The 16740-nt window shown below is 40.9% G+C and overlaps 1 protein-coding gene across 19 annotated transcripts in view; it reads right to left on the reverse strand.

Annotated features, from left to right (window-relative positions):
* The window catches only part of foxp1b (forkhead box P1b), a 146678-nt gene that overhangs the window by 87170 nt on the left and 42768 nt on the right, over positions 1-16740 (reverse strand). For 15 of the 19 annotated variants that reach the window (XM_013269979.3, XM_025907475.1, XM_025907469.1 and 12 more), the window contains one exon: positions 10899-10965. The gene's annotated coding sequence lies outside the window, so the exon portion shown is untranslated. Of the gene's footprint in view, positions 1-10417; positions 10721-10898; positions 10966-11262; positions 11374-16106; positions 16442-16740 lie in introns of those variants that run through there. The other 4 variants (XM_019358613.2, XM_019358614.2, XM_025907476.1 and 1 more) reach the window with 3 other exon arrangements.

A 16740-nucleotide genomic window follows, 5' to 3' on the forward strand; every position in this document is an offset into this window, starting at 1 on the left:
GAGTGACTATTTTGTTTCAATAGTTACTCACAACAGTCATTCCTTCAACCGCTGCTTAAAATTTACCAAGTTCTCTATTCAAGAAACATCCGCAGTCTTCTCTTTGACGTGTGATTGGCTGTCATTATTATGGGTGTGGCCTTACCCACTGAGTCCCCCCACTCCTCCTGAAGGAGACATTCTTCCTCAACGTGCTACGACAGGGGTCATTTAAGCCTAAGAAGCATGTTATGGCTTCCCAGAGAGAGGACAGCAAGGGTTAAAAAGGAAGGGAGTTCCATCAAGCAGTTAAACTGAAGATAAAGGGCAAACGGCTAAATACCAAAAGACCCTACATGAATTTCTTCCTTTTAATAGAATCAGGTTTTAACAACTCTTTTTTGTTAAATACAGCCCATGTCAGGATGATGCGTCCCACTCATAAAGCAGCACAATGACAATGTACAGTGGCACTAATACAAGGACATAGTTCATCATGACATTTTCTGCAATTCCCAACTGATTAGGGTCATTATGTTGGAGGCCTGATTTATGTTGTCATTTCCTCTCACCGATCCTGCATCAATGAATCTTAATGAATTGGTAAATAAGGGTGAAGATTACACTGTGTGACACCGCAACATTTCTCACCCTCAACGGCCGAGATTTATGTAGCCAATTAGAGACTAACAGAGAAAATTGGCTGGCAGAAAAATAATATTCTTTATGGCACAAAATGGAGGAGCATTCTCAGTGAAGGGCAATTGTATTGTCAGTGTTGAAGTCCATAAAACAGCCTTCTAACCCTCCTTCCAAACGCAAAAAAAGGGGGAGCTGGACTATTGTTTGCAAGCAGGGCAAGTTCAGACCATTGTGAGGCTGCACGTTTCACCGAGACGTGCGCCGAGCCAAAGTCCTTAACATTCACCGCGGCCTACCTCGCATGTTTGAGCAGCATAAATACAGCGCCGTATGACAAACATGTTTACCTTCTCCCTGCAAACATCAGACAATCAGACACCATGAGGTGCTGCTTCTCTAATGAAGACACAGGAGCTTTTATCAAGGCTGGCCGCATCCCTCTGTCATAAATGTGGCTCTTTCATACAGACATCAAATAACATTTGTACAAAGAAATGAATCCAAATTATTTGTGCTAAACATACAACAGGGCAATATTTGTCAATTAGTTTTTTATGCAAGGATAGAAACACATCCAAATGCCCTTCATCTTTTCTTTTTCTTTTTTTTCAAAGTAGGAATATCAAAATAAAATCACCTATTTGAAGATATGTCTGATCAGCACATAGTGGAGGACATATACAATCTGATTAGGGCTCTTTAAGTATTCCTGGGTACATCATTATTACAAGCATGATAGCTTTTATTTCTCAGATGCAGATTAAAGAATCCCGAAGATGATTATGGTGAGGGACAAAACTGTTTTTGTGTATCACTACAAAGCATGAAAAGCCAGCCTGCTTATTAATACCAACTTCTTAAAAGGGCACTTAGAGTTATAATGAGAGCCTTTATGTATTACATATTGTGACTAGATTTACTGTGAGGAAGCGGCTCTCCACATCAAACAAGCCGGCTTGCTATTAGGCACAGGGGCTGAGGGATGCTGTGTGAAAAGGAGTGGAAAATTAAAGCTGAAGCAACGCAGGAAAGGGCTTAATTTACTGGCATGTACAGTATGCAAATGAGATTACTCTCAGCTTAACTGCATCATTTATGTCCATAATAACAGCATCATCATTACAGGGCTCAAATTAAATTACACTGTAATTAGCATATCAAAGTGATTGGTTAAAGTTTAAAACAAATACCCAATTTTGTTAATGAACATCTGTAATCACCGTGTAGACTCTCAGTGAAAACATCCAAAACAAATATGTGTTTTGGAGAAGGGGAGGAATAGCCCTCCCAAACGACATGCCTGTATGTATACATGTGCGTCTGTGTGCATCACAGTGCTGCTGGTGCTGTGGGGGGGGGGGGGGGGGCTGGGGGGTGTTTTACCTGGAGAGCTCCACACTCTCAGGATATATTTCCCAAACTCCAGGAGATCAAAGATCCAATTTCCCACACTTGCCACTTCAGGAGCTCATCAATAAAATACTAATCACTTCACGGCTGATTCTGAGAGTGGAGCCGCAGCCAAAGGCTTAGGGAGACTTCCATATCGCAAAAAAACACCTCTCCTCTGACTGTCTTGACTGTTGTTGAGCGTGCGCACACGCTTCATCAACAGCCGCACATATAATTTGCAGTCAGGTTTTATCCAATAGCTGTCCTGCCGCTTTCCCTTATAAACATGGCGAGTGTTAGCATAGAGCCTCAGACCCTGACAGAAATCACATACGCCTTATTTCATACGCATATTAATGAACGCCAACACGGCTGATCTGGCACTTTCATCAGCTACACATTATAGACATTTTTCAACTTTTGCACAAAACCCCCCCAAAGTCTACCTTTGTTTCCCGCTTTCTCACTATTGGCCCCAACAGCATTTCTTTTTCCCCCTCTGCTAATAATGCACCAAAAAAGCGGCAGCAGCTAGTGGTGTACATTATCAGAAATGCACTCGTCAAATTTTAAAGAAGTGGCATCTTATTTTATTCATTAAGAAATCCATTAAAAGGCCTTATTCCTTGCAAGTATGTAAAAGATGTGCCTTTCAAGGTAGAGCTGGGGCAAATCCACTCCATCAGCTAATGACGGCACTCATTACGCAGAGAAGCTGGCTAATGAAGGCGCGGTGGCCGGCCGATCCCCTCACCCAGCATAAAGCCCTATGAAATGCTAATATCTCACTTCTAATTAAAGGATACTAAGTCCAAATGCACCTTCACGGCTACTAGCCAGCAACATAAATTTTATTTTTTAACACTACACTACACCCAGAGATGTGCCTGAGCAACATTCCATTAATTCATATTTTAATACCCCCACTAGTCCTGCGTTAGCCATGCTGCCTGCCTCTACTCTACCTTTTCTCTCCCCTATCAGCTTTATATTGTGAGTAAGCACATCATTACGCTTTCTAAGCGTAATTTTTTTTCTTTTCTTTTTTTGTTTGCTGCTTTTTGTTGGTGCACATTTTGCTTTAAAGTGCTTCCAGAAATAAACACTTATGCACACATAGCCTTTATGTGTGTGTCACAGGGGAAAGGTCATGAAAAAACAAAGAAAGAAAAAAAAGAGGGAAAATATGCCAGTATCGCCCCTGCTGCACCTGTACGCATTTACAATGTTTACACATCTTTGGCTGTAAATATGTTTACAAGAAAACCTGGTGCCTTTCTCAGAAACTGACCTTGAAGCCAGTAAACAAGCCTCTTCACAAAGTTCATTAACGTCAAAGAGGGTATAGTCTTTTTCCCTTAGATGAAAAACAAAATAAAGAAAAGGTCAGCGCCATTAGCTTATCAAGAAAATATAACTGCAATGGAGTGGAAATTATAGTTAGGCCTGAACAAATACTGATGAAATAATGAGCAGGATGTGAGTCTTAACTATGGTTCAAAATAAACGTGAAAAAAGGTCTATTAATCATTCATTGCCAGGTAAAAATGTGAACTGGTGGGTAATGATTTGATAAATTCTTTGCATCTTCCTCTGTGTATGCGTCATGTTATTTTAAGGTCACTGTGACTCATTTATGTATTCAATAAGAGCAACTGTGAAAATCAGATTAAAAAAAATGCAATGCAAAAGATCTTTTTAGGAAGAAAAAGATGTGGTTTAAAGTTGTATTATTCTGAGGTGTAATCTTTAAAAAAAAACAACCTCACACCGGCACAAATTAGTAAAAGAAAAAATCCATCTGTTTTGCGGTGAACACACAGAAATTATTTTACATTTAGTGCATCCTTTACCAGAGCGCAGCCGTAAAAAGCATGACTTTAAAGGTCAGTGTTAAGAACATATCACATGACGTCTGTTTGATCCGAGCCCAAGTATTTTCCCAAGGATTCTATGGCTCTGTACTGTGTAAATCACGCAGTCTGACCTTCTACATTCCTCATGCTCTGTCCTCCCATTCATCCACAGGCACAGATAATACTGGGCAAATATCATAAACGTGAGGATTTTAGGATTGAGGTGAGGCCGCCATCATCCTCTACCAACTGGGGAAAAGAAAGCCCATGCATCTGAAAGAACCCCATTTCCAACTACTGCCAGACTAACCTGTGGTGAGGTTACCTGACCCTAATACCTAAAAAGCCTCAACGCCGTCTGGTTTTTTCCATTTTAATGACATTTTTCCTGGGTTTTTCTATCTGTAACAGCATTAATTTGCACTTCTGCAATACAATCAACTAAACTGGTAGTTACAACAACTCATATTTCAGCAAACTTCAAAAAATTAGAGTAAAAAAAGCCACAGCCACCAGAACGCTACATTTCCTCTGGAGTATCCCAGGGTTTCTGGAGGTTGTGCGGTTGTGATTCCATCCAAGTATCATAAAGAGCCTCTAAGTATCGCCAAGACGTTTCCAGTTCAAACGCGGCGTCGGCTTCGGGCCAGGGCGTGACCTGCAGCTGAACTGGCCTCCGCTCGGCCACAGGGAGGAGGGCAACAGCCACTCCAAACACATCACCGCACCCCCTTCTCCCTCCCACCACCCCGATAAATAACCTAACACAGCAAACAGAGGCCCATCAGTCAGCCCACACATAGCTAACACCGCAACGGGGACAGAGATCGATGGGGAGATACAGACAAATAAAGAAAGACAAAAGGAAGACGAGAAAAGAGGGCACAGCGACGAAGAGATGTGGGGGTAACCTGTGAGGGCATCTAACACTAGAGAGTAGTTAAATATCACACAGGAGCCTGAGCCAAGCGGCGTCGAAGGCCAAGTACTGTAAGACTGTGAAAGCCAGCCTATTTTGCCGAGCTGTGACATTTGTTTCTTATTGTCTAAGTGGCAGCTGAAAGCGTCTCCCTGCGAGGGCCCCTCGGCTTTGCTCTGGCCCGCTTTGACAGGGAGGTAACCATATTAGGACGTGTATGGTAAAGTAAACAATAACATAGTTGCAATGAGATGGAAATTTTTCAGCTAATGGTGTTTGTCATTCCTGTTTTCAGTGCACTGAACAGGCCTATGTTTTTTCTAGCTGGCCAAAGAGACTTTGTTTATGAAAACAAGGCAGGAGCCAAGGCTAAAACCAGAGTATTAAAAAAAAGAGAGAGGGGGGAAGACTGTAAATAAATGTTACTTTAAAAAATGTCTCTACCTTTTTCATTTGATTACATAAATAAACCCACATTTGGTTAGAAATAGCTTTTCAGTTTTTCTCTGCCTTTCAGGTCATGTTCACACAATAGCGGCTAAGTCTGAAAACACCTCTCTACTTCTCCCCGCAGCAGCTGGTCACATCAATATTTCAGCTGTCTATCGCTATATATACAGTATTACATTTTTATTCTATATGTAACATATAGCATGACCATTACCTACACTGGGCTTGCATGCACCCATGCAAACAGGAAGCAGAGGAGCTTTCTTTTCAGTTGCCAATCAGCAAAAGGTACAGAGTGTCTCGTAGTGTCAAGAGGTGTCACTGATGAAAAGTCTCCACTCGTACTACACGTACACAACAAGCCTTAACCTGAAGTATTTCCAATATTATCATCTTGGAATTAGTAAAGCTGTCCAAGATCCATTTCCAGGGACTGCGTCTGCATGTAGACGAAAGGCCAAAGTGCACAGGGACTGCGACGGTGAACATGTGGACAATTCCAACGAAACAATAAGCTAATGAAACTGTTTCAATATAATACTGTGGTTACATTCACTGACATAGAAATAATATAATAATGGAAAATAAGATGCAGGTGTCTGAACACAAATTCACAGCAGAGGTCAAATAAAACTAACAGCTTGAAACTAAAAGCAGTCCTAATAACATCACAACACAATCAGATCAGACCTACGGCAATGATCCGATCCATTCAAAGGGACCAACTCGGAGGAAGTAAATCTAAATCTGAATTCTTAAAATCAACTTTAAATTATATGAACACTGCAGGCCAAACCAAATATCTTGACAATACTGACCTTTAACGGGCCAAAAGCAGAATAGTTCACAATGGAGGAAGCTATCAAAGCTCATTAACTGTGTCACATTATTAATTTTAATAAATCCTACTCTGCTCTACAAAAGAGACAGGGCTGCAGATGGTTATGAAAAGGAAGCTGATGGTACAAGTGTGCCTTTGAAACAAACAGTGTACATTTAGCATTGTTTCTAACTAGTTTGTTGACTAAAATTTGAAATCTATCCTCCCTTTAATAAAACCCATAAAACCCAGTCAGAAGGGCATGCATGGTAAAAAACAGTAAAGAGCAAACACAAATGTCAACTACTTTGCTGAAGAGCCTTGATGGTATAGCACCAGCAACCAAGAACCTACACTTGCATGCCCTGAGAAAGCGCATTGCCACTTTCAGGTGAGACCAAGCGTCTCGATTTCAAAATGTTAGCTCATGAGAATAACTCTTAATTGCTAATTTTAACAGGTACTTTCTACAGCCATGTTTCAGTTGCCATTCAGTCAGTACTAAGGCTGAGTAAATCATTATAGTGTGGACAAATTTTGTACTTGAGCTCCAGCTTTAATTATGACTCAGTAGTCAAAATTTTTTGACACTCTCCAGGCAATCAAATAAGCTAATGAGTGGGAACAGTATATGGTGTGAAATGGAGACCCGTGCCAAACTCTGGATTGAATAAAAACAGGGAGATATTATTAAATGTGTCTGGGTTCAAAGGCCCAATTTGTTGTTAATTTTACCATCCATTATGAGCTATTTAAAAACAAATCTAGCCCTCACGCTGCTTTATGTTTCACTGGTCACTTGCTCTTCTCTTTGTCCACTCCCTTGCTATCTTTTCGGGGTGAAGATATAACCGCACGTTTGTGTGTGTGTAGGGGAAAAACAAAGACTGATATTTTCCAGCCCTTTGACTAACTACTGCTGAGTCATTGGTCAGCTATTCAAAAAAAGGGCTTTACCTCGGCCTGAAGTTATTAAAGGAAAGTCTTAGTCCAGGTTCACATGAGTATTACTTTAGGCACCAAGTACATACAGTGAACTATAGGAAGCAGAAGCAGACATGCAACTCCTCCACTTCTGTGCTCTCCACATGTTGACTTTCTTTGTTTGGTTTTTACCCGCCTCTCTTCAGCTCTCGCTCCATCTCAGCCTCATTCCTAATCTCACACCAAAAATGCAAGCTGTTTATTTGCGTAGGTCTGAAACCATTCCATTAAGTAGCCCCACCAGGTGCTTTATCCCTAAAAGGGATTTGTTTTTCTAAAATAAACGGAGAAAGCAAAGGACTGCCAAAGTGATATCTACCATGACATGAAGTGAGCGCAACAAAGTCAAACTATCTAAATAAGAGGCACTGTGGCTTCGAGGAACTTTATGGAATTTCCACACATAGCCACAAACATTCATGTAGTGGAAACAAACAGGAATCTGTAGAATGTGTGCAATATATAAATGTACTGGTGTGCTTTAGGTGGTGAGGGTGTATGCACATAAGATATTCCATCAGTCTCAGTACCATTGCTTTGCTGTAAAGGCAGTCTGACAGATGCTTCCCTAGGTTACCACAAAAAACCCTGTGTAGTCATTTTGCTCAGAAGACAACAAATCAATCCCATTTATTAGCTCTATTTCATCTTTTCTGAAGCTGAGACACAAGGCCAAGGCTGAGAAAGAGAGCTCTGGCACTTTTCCTCTCACTTTTGTGATTTTCTTTTCATCTCGCTATAAGACAACTCATCTGCAGATGGAATTTGCTTACTTCTGTCACCTCAGTCAATCTCACACGAGGGCTCTGTCACGTTAGCCGTCTGCACCTGGTAGCCGACTGACATTATCAAAGCTGCTCACTCTCCGAGGCAGACCAGAGAGTACACATCCATCAATATGTTTCAGACCAAGAGAAGACATGGCTGTCTGATGCTGATAGAAAAATAGATTGAAACTTGTCAAATGCGCTACAGAAAAAGATATTTTAAGTAGCTTCAAGATCGCACATCTGTGATGACATTATAAGTAAGATTCCACCTACCTCACGACTACAGATAATTCCTATTCAGAGAGTTGCACGGAAAGAATCTCGCCCCATTGTGTAGCATACTGTATTGAACATAAGGCGTGAATTTAACTGTGCAACCTGTTTAGTCAGACAATACGAAGGCAGACGATCTGCCAGAGTGTGTACCGATAGCAGCTGATGCACCCATGGGAGCAGAGCATCAGATAGGGAACGCAGACAGTGGCCAGGTGAGGGTGTTTAGAATGCTCTGACACATCCTGCGATCTCAATCAACAGGAAAAGGCAGAGGCATACGGTCGCTTTATGTCTCTGCGCTGGTCTCTATTGTGACGCCTTTGTAGTGACGATAATTTTTCATTTTCACGCTGCCTTGCATCTATTCTGCCTGTCACTGTTTTTAGCCGCAGCAGATAAGCTCAGAGAGTAGATTATGGTACTTACAGTGCATGAAAAACACAGCAACAAAACTGCAAATGACAGAAGCGTTTTACTTTCTTGCTAGAAATCTCCCCCATGTGGCACTTTCACTACAGCGAGTTGTTTATTATGTTCCAAGCTAGGCATAAGCGATTAAAGGAGCTCTTAAGAATCAAAGTGTTATAAATGCATGGAAACACAGCCGGCTGTAAATGCCACAGAATTAGAAGCTTACCGAGCCTAATACTAATACATGGCAATTTTCAGCTTGATGCTGATATAAAGAAATTACTTTTTTAAAGTAAGCAATAAATGCAGTCAAGGGAACGATTACAGAGGCCCTATTTTCATCCCGGCATAAATCTCAACACGACCTTTCTGCGGGTCCAACTCATGAATCCACTTGTTTATTCTTAACGCTTCCATAAAAAGTAGATTAAACAAAGCAACTTCAACAGCTAAATGAAAGCAATATAAGCATTCACAGCAAAGCAAGAATTACAAGACGTGCCTCTTTGCACAATGTGTTCTTCTCTCCCTTACATGGATTCATGAAATTCAAATGACATCCAACATGAGAGGATAAGACTTTGAAAGACCTCAAAACAGGGGAACATGTTTTGGGCATCTGAGGATTGTCTTTTCTTTTTTTTTTATTGGGTTGGAAAGCTGGATGTCATCAGGTCTGAATAAATTGGCCAAAAAGGAGGTAAACACACGGCACACATCAGAAGCAGCCCTATCACACAGATATGCCCGTATGATGATAAATATTCTAGATATCCAAATCAAAACTTTTGTCAGTAGCCTGCACCTCAAATATATGTCATACTCTAAAGTGCATGCTTTTAAAATAAATATTTTTAAAAGTGCGTTCGGTCCAAATGCAGAGAAAAATGAGCACCATACATGCTTTTTACACACTCGTCCTCTTTGACTCGATTGCACTTTAAAAGAGCTTTAAACACCAAGACATATTAATCCCATAAGCTGCCACGGGGATTTCTGCATTAGTGATGCAATCAAAATCACATTGGAAGCTTGTGTCAACAATTAAGCTGATCTTGCCACATTAACATTAATTACACAACCATTTGGAAGATTTCAGGGCTGATCTTGCATCTGGAGCAGGCAGCTGAGGGCTCTGGTGGAGTGGACCTGAGTATGCAGAGAATGCACTCCAGATAAACTCTAGCAACATGAGTCCTCTGCTTCCATTTTTTTTTCCCAAGGCTGAATCTTGTAAACGTGGTAGTGACTGAATCCCAAAAAAGAAGAGTACAGGCTAACTGATACATTGTTACATTGTAGAGAAGAGAGAGTCCTACAGTGCAAGTGTAACGACACTTAGATTTTTGTTTTCAGAATGTACGGAGAAGCTGCAGCTGTTAATATTTAAGACAGGATTTGTCTACAGGCAGGTGTTTTTTATTAGCAATCCAATATGACATTTTTAACATGCCATTTGAAGAAATATATTCAAAGAAAAACACTTGCAAAGTCTCTCTAGGTTCAAGAGTACAAAGAGTACAATCTCTTTTTTTTTTACTGATCACACAACTATTTATTTTAATATTTATCAAATCAACTAAACAAAACCAAACAAACCTGAGTTACATTGCTCAGAATAGCTTTGTTGCCATGTAAAAAGCTACCAGCAATGAAAGCACTGCTACCCATGTCCAACGTATCCACTCACAAGTCACAGCATGTTTATGGGGGGAAGCTAGTGAGTGAGAGACAGAAAAGAAATAATACAAAGAGAGATGAAAGAAAATATGGCGAAGAGAGGGAGATGATGTGAGCTTTAAGTTGTACGAGACAGAAAACAGACGCACTCCTCCTCTGAAGCCCTGAGCTCCTGAAGTGTTATCACCCCCCACCCCCCGCATGCAAAGCACTTCTCCAAAGTCCTACTAAGCCTCACCCGATTGCTCCATCCAGAAGTTCACATCCAGGGGGCCTCAAACTCTCTCAGACAGAGACACGGGTGTGAGAAGCAAACCTGAGATACGGGTGATATGCCAACCATAACAGCCGTGTGTGTACTCCAACTCCCTTGTCTTGTTTGGTAAACACAGCATTACCTTATTTTAGCTAAAACCTTCTTGAAAACTGAGTTACTGTCCGCATGCCCCTGCGTCCAATTAGTCCTTCAGCACTGAAAGCCTTTTTAAAATCAAACCACTAACTTTCTCTACTAGCCACGGTGTTAGTTTCTGATCAGCAGCTTCTCTAAACACTAACAGAGTGCACCTGTCAAGTCCCCGGCCCACCCTCTTGGCCCTACATGCACACACAAAAATACAGTACACAAACAAGAAAACCACCCTGCATTCAGTTACTTATTAAGCCCTTTCAATAGAGCATTCGCACACACATGCTGGGTCTGGAGTCTGTGTGTTTACCTTCCACGAGGACTTGCTTATTTAAAGCAATCTTCAGTTCCAGCGGTGGTGAAACAGCCTCCTCGCCCTGCAGAGACAAAACGGGAGAATTATTTAGAATTCTGAAATAATTACCGCTGCAATGTTCGTCATCAGCACCCTGGAGCCAAATTACAAAAAAAAGAAACACGAGGTACACAGATGTAAACTACAAGCAGCCGGCAACGAGCCAGCGGCTTCCACCAGTTGCTATCGATTGGAATTGATAACCGGCGCAAACAGTCTTATATGTTCTGAGAAACCATCAGAAAGAAATCAATTCTCTACATTCCTGTGCTGTTTGCCTTCCCTTGTTTGTATGAAGCTGTACAAGCAGTCAGTGTACCTTCCTCAGCTGCTAGGAACGTAAAAGCAACCATTTCAGCTCAGAGCGGGGCAGGAGGCACCTTTCCTTTATCTTCCTGTAGCCTACTATTGTCACCGTCCGACACATCCTCGCATTTCCATCTGCCTGTTAACTACAACTACACCCACTGATGATAACAAGTGAACAATGGGGCTGTCTGTGAGTGAATGGTTTATTTGCAAGACAAAAACTTTTCATATTACTGACAGAGGATGCCCTTCTTGGCACCCCCTGCTGGTGAACACACCGCATCTATACCTGCTCTGCCCTCGCTCTACTCCCCTGGGTGGCCCTGATCTGAATTCACGGCTTTCCTAAGTGAGCACTCAACCCAGGCGAAGAAAGATGAAAAAAGAAAGAAGGAAACAAAATCTTATTTTTATGGTAAACTGAGAAGTGACTGTGGGCCAATATCTCAGGTGAATTTGAATAAAAGCATTAAAGCATATCCAAATATGAAGGAAAAAAAAAAGAGGCTCCAACTCCCTCTCCCGCTGTTCTTTTTTGCCGTTTACATTTGGCAGTCAAAAATGTGGCCGGGCATTTGTGAAAGTGTATATCTAAAGCGTGCTGAACGCAGATAAAAACAACCCGGACCAACGTGCCCAGTTTCAGCGTTAATTATGAGTTAAACGCCCTTGTTGAAAACGCGAGTCAACATGCAGCTCGCTCTGAACTCTACCGAGGGTTGAACAATCATTGAAAATGGACCATTCCCACACAACTACCCTATTATTGTGATTCATTACACTTCAATTAACATATCATCAATGGAATCGTAAATCAATGGTGAGTGGTGACAAATGACAGATATTTTCAGTTTCAAACTACTAAACATCATTAATTCCCATCACCTGAAAGAGCCCCGGGAGCTAAATGAGTTTACCCAATGCATAACATCCATTTAGATAAATGTTCCATCATTTTAATGATGGAAAATTTGTACTGGAGAGAAAAGGCAACAACGGGATCCTGATAGCAGCTGTACGCCTTTTCTCCTTGTAATATAAAGCCCATCTTGTAATACCTAAACAGATAATTGTCTCCATTTCAAACAGCACAGGGTTGTAATATTGCCATTTAGAACAGTGGGGGTGCACAGATCGTAGGGTGAGGATAAACAAGCACATGCTGCTTAGCCCGGTTGGGAAAACGGAACCCATCACACACTCCCACATTGAGATTTTAGGGAATAGAACAACTCCTGGTTGAGATAATTACCCACCAAGGTGGGTTATGTGCATGCTCAGTAAGAGGCCAAATCTAAGAATATGAATCTAAATGCAACAATTTCAAAAGACAAAGGAAACTAAGGAGCATTTTCCAAGGTTCTCATGCAAAGTCTTGGCTGGCTTTTGCAGATCTGCCGTGCCATTTGGTTAAAAACAAAAAAAACCAACCCAACGGCACATAGGACAACAAAGTACTTTTGACATGGAAATCTCACAGTGCAGTGACACGTAAAACTGATACTAACTGCACAGAGTTACACCAGTGATACAAACAAAACAGCACTTTGTTCCACCTAAACCTTTCAGCTAAACTCGTGCAACAAACAACATCTTGGTGAGCACAGAATTCCAATAATCTGCTGGATACAAACTCAATAGAAAAACACCTGTTTGTCAGCTATAGCCTGCAGTTAGCCATTAATCTTGGACTTTCCCAAGGGGGCATGTTCCAGACTTGTAGTAGCAAAGCTACTGAAAAAAACGCATGTTCTGTCATAATGAGTTACTCTGTGTTTTTTCTCCCTATTATCTTTCCAGTACAGTCACTCGGATTGTATTTTCTTTACCTGGGTGGGTTGCTGGATTGATGACAACTCTTGCAAAGAGGTATAAAGCAAAACGTTGATGTCTTGCTGATTTCTGTCAAAAATGACTCACATATCTCAGCAGCGATTGCTTAAAAGTAAAAGATAATGAGCAGGGAGCCTTGAATTTGATTAATTATGTACACTTAATTGAAATAAGTATTCCACTATGTTTTCATTGAAGAGGTAGTGGAATACTGATAGTGTTACTGCTGTTACTGGATGCCACTTGAAGTAGCCTGAGAAATTTTAAAAACTGGCTACTAGTATGAACAAAGACTACAATGTAAGATATACATAATGAAATGATACAAAAATGAACATTACATTTTTAAGTTAATTATGCAGGAAATTTTTATTTGTGCTGCTACGAGATCTTTTTATTAGCCCGATAGCTTTCAGGTGATCCATAAAAATGTTTCCATTTTGTATGCAAATACCACAGGGCTTCATTGTAGTCATGGTGGGAAAAACATGCAAACACCCTATTTTCAGAGGAAATGGAACAATCAGAAGGGTTTTTTGCTATGGTAATGAACGGCTGTGGTTACATGTGAGTGTGAACAAAGACTCATTTTATTCTGTCCACAAACCTGTGAAGTGGACTTTCCTATTTTTTGAAGGGGTCACGGCTTCACAATATGCTCTCTAGTCACAGGTATGTTATCAGTGCCTTTGGCTTTGTTGTAAGATTGCATGTTCAAAATATGAATTAATACCCCTCCACTGAAACGCACCCAATCCCAACAAAAGGCCCGCATTCACTGTGGACAGCTCTTCAGCTCCTCTAATGGACAGGCTCTCCTCTCTCTTCACACCGTGCAGACAAAAAGATGAGGGCCCATGAATATTTACCACTAAGTAAAGTTATTCCATTAATTACTCTAAGCACGCTTAATACTATATCTGTGGCTACTTCTGTGGCGGCTTGTTAATGAACCTTCACATATCATTACCATATTAATTAATGCTCAACTCAATGGTTGTCAATAGGAGGCTGCCAGAGTTGTCTTGTGGTTCTTTACAGCCCATCCTGCATGTTTGGACCACTTAGTATCAGCATCTGAATAATTCTACAGCATCTATTTATCATGCCAGGCTATAACAATGTGTTTGAATCTAAAAGAAAAAAAAAGTTGAGATACTGGTTTAATGCAGTTTAAGGCTGGTGGATCTGTACTAAAAGCATTGTGTAAATAAAATAGGGCGTAGAAGAGTTTCAGTTGTGTAGAGTCACTGATATCAATATGCAGGGTCACTGGTATTTGTTTTTAGGGTGTGTGCAGGAGATTTTCCAAGTCACTGTCTGTGCAATGAAACACAGGAAAATCTAAAGCATGACTCACTTCTCAACAAACGCAGCTGCTTACTGTATGATCTGATCTGCTAAAAGGGCTGACTGCACACTATTTTCCCCCTCTTTTCTTCTGGGCTTTTATTAAGAAGGACTGATTAAATGAAAACCATGGCTAAGTCTCATAAAGTCTAAAAAGTCAGCATTTTAAAAAAGTGGAGAAAAATGCATTGTTGGTTTTTTTTTCTTTTTAATGTGATTGGCAGGATCAGGGCGTTATATTGTAACACCCACACAGACTGTAAACAACAGCACTTTCTGACACGCAAACAGACTCAAAACCCACCAATTAAACCCAACTTCAATCCAGCCAGCCCTTATTCTGGGTGCTTATTTTCAGATTCTCTTTTTTTTGTCTAAGCTTAAAAGGCAACAGTGCAGTCTGGTGAATGTCAGGCCTGTCTGATCCCCCAGATTCTTTGGACCTGCCCTCACGTTTTGCTGAGCTAAGAACAAAGTACACAGAGTGCAGCTTTTCTCCATGGAGTGCTTTGCTGTCTTAATACCAACGAAGTGGACCCAAAACAAGCAGGGCCAAACATTTCTTTACACTATTCAAATGAGCCCACTGAATATAAAATGTCTAATCAACAAGACACTGAATTCATGCCAATGTTTACTGATCTGTCAGAAAATCGCACTTTGTTTATTATTCTGTCAGCAGAGAAGTCACAGCCAGTGCAGTTCAGCATCCACGGTCAAGAAAGGTTTCAAACTTAACATGTAAAATCAGATCAGGCCAGTCGAAATGTTTAACCCCGATCCTGTATGTACAGTAATGTACAGCACAGCACACACGGCCTAACGCGCACTGAACATTATGCAATCCTATTTTTACAACCAACCCCTTTCCACCCTGTCAAGCAGAAGGACTGTCAATTCTACCCAGCCATATCAAGTTACCACTCTCGCCCAGGTCCCAGGTCCTCTCCAACCACAGATCCTGTGCGCTATTAATATCAATAAGCTGCAGATTCCATTTCCCCAGACAAAGACAAAGGGAGAACAAGATGCGATGAGTGAGGGGAGGAACTAATACCCTCACGCATCGACATGGGGTTAGTACTCACTCTCACCTCCAACCCTGCTGCACTGAACAAAAGGAACATTTTGCACATGTACAACAGGACAATGTCAACTTTAACTAATAGGTAATATATTTTCCAATCATTTGTGGCTGTTTTTAACAGGGACAGCGCAATACACATACCTCAGTACTGCTGTAGCTAACGTTCCTTGAGGTTTCCTTAAGTCTTTTTTTGTTTGTTTGTTTGTTTTGCATGTCTATCTTAAAGAATTTAGATTTAATTCTGTTTGCCACAGCATGAGCAGAAATGAACAAATTAACAAAATGATTAATTGCTTGTTTCATCTCTTTAGAAAACTCTCTAAATACCCTAATACTTCACTGAATTCACCCTTTTGCAATCTTACACTGTACGGCAATTATTGTACATGTTGTAGTAGCTTGTACTTATGACCAATAGTGAAAGGCATTGCCATCTACACCCTATACATAAAATCTGTCAATCACTTACAGAACACACCTACAAACACGCTCGTACAGACTCACAGTCATGGAGCACTGTGCCATAAAAGGAATGACGAGGAGGAGAAAACAGTGTAAAGATAATATAATCTTCACAGACTTACCTTCCAACAGTTAAACAGACTTTCATCATGTTTACAAAACTGTATATTCATGCATATTTCCTCCAAGCACTGAGTGTTTGAAATCCACTTCTGAAGAAGAGGAGAAAGCTGGCGGTGAAAGTAGTCTAAGTAGTAATGAGGTAGTCAAGTGAGTTTGCATGTGTGTATGAGAGAGAGCAAAAGAGAGAGAGAGAGAGAGAACTAGCCTGGCCAGACGGAAGAGCTGAGAGGTACTAAAGGTATGTGGTCAAAACACAACAAAAGTCGGTGCCTTGCTCTAAATTAAATATGCAGGAAGAGGCCCGTTTGCATAAACACAAACACTCGGCAAATGAAGAACTGGCACGGAGCAGATGCCTGCTGAGAGCCCTACCTGTCCTAGCCTCTTTTAATTAGACAAGAGCATACAGAACAAATGAACATCAGTGCGGTCAAAAAAAAGAACAGGAAAAAAAAAAAAGAAAAAAAGAAAACTTCCTCATGCCTCTAATGACACGAACAGAGGATTTCCCAACAGTTACACAGAAGGCACTTGACTTTCTCTACACTTTGTCAAACACCATACATGAGCGTTTTACTTTTACATACACACAGCTAATTACTTAATCAATAGGCAATCTGCAAGGCTGACGAT

This window comes from Oreochromis niloticus, linkage group LG5 (assembly GCF_001858045.2).
Source record: "Oreochromis niloticus isolate F11D_XX linkage group LG5, O_niloticus_UMD_NMBU, whole genome shotgun sequence".
Taxonomy (NCBI): domain Eukaryota; kingdom Metazoa; phylum Chordata; class Actinopteri; order Cichliformes; family Cichlidae; genus Oreochromis; species Oreochromis niloticus.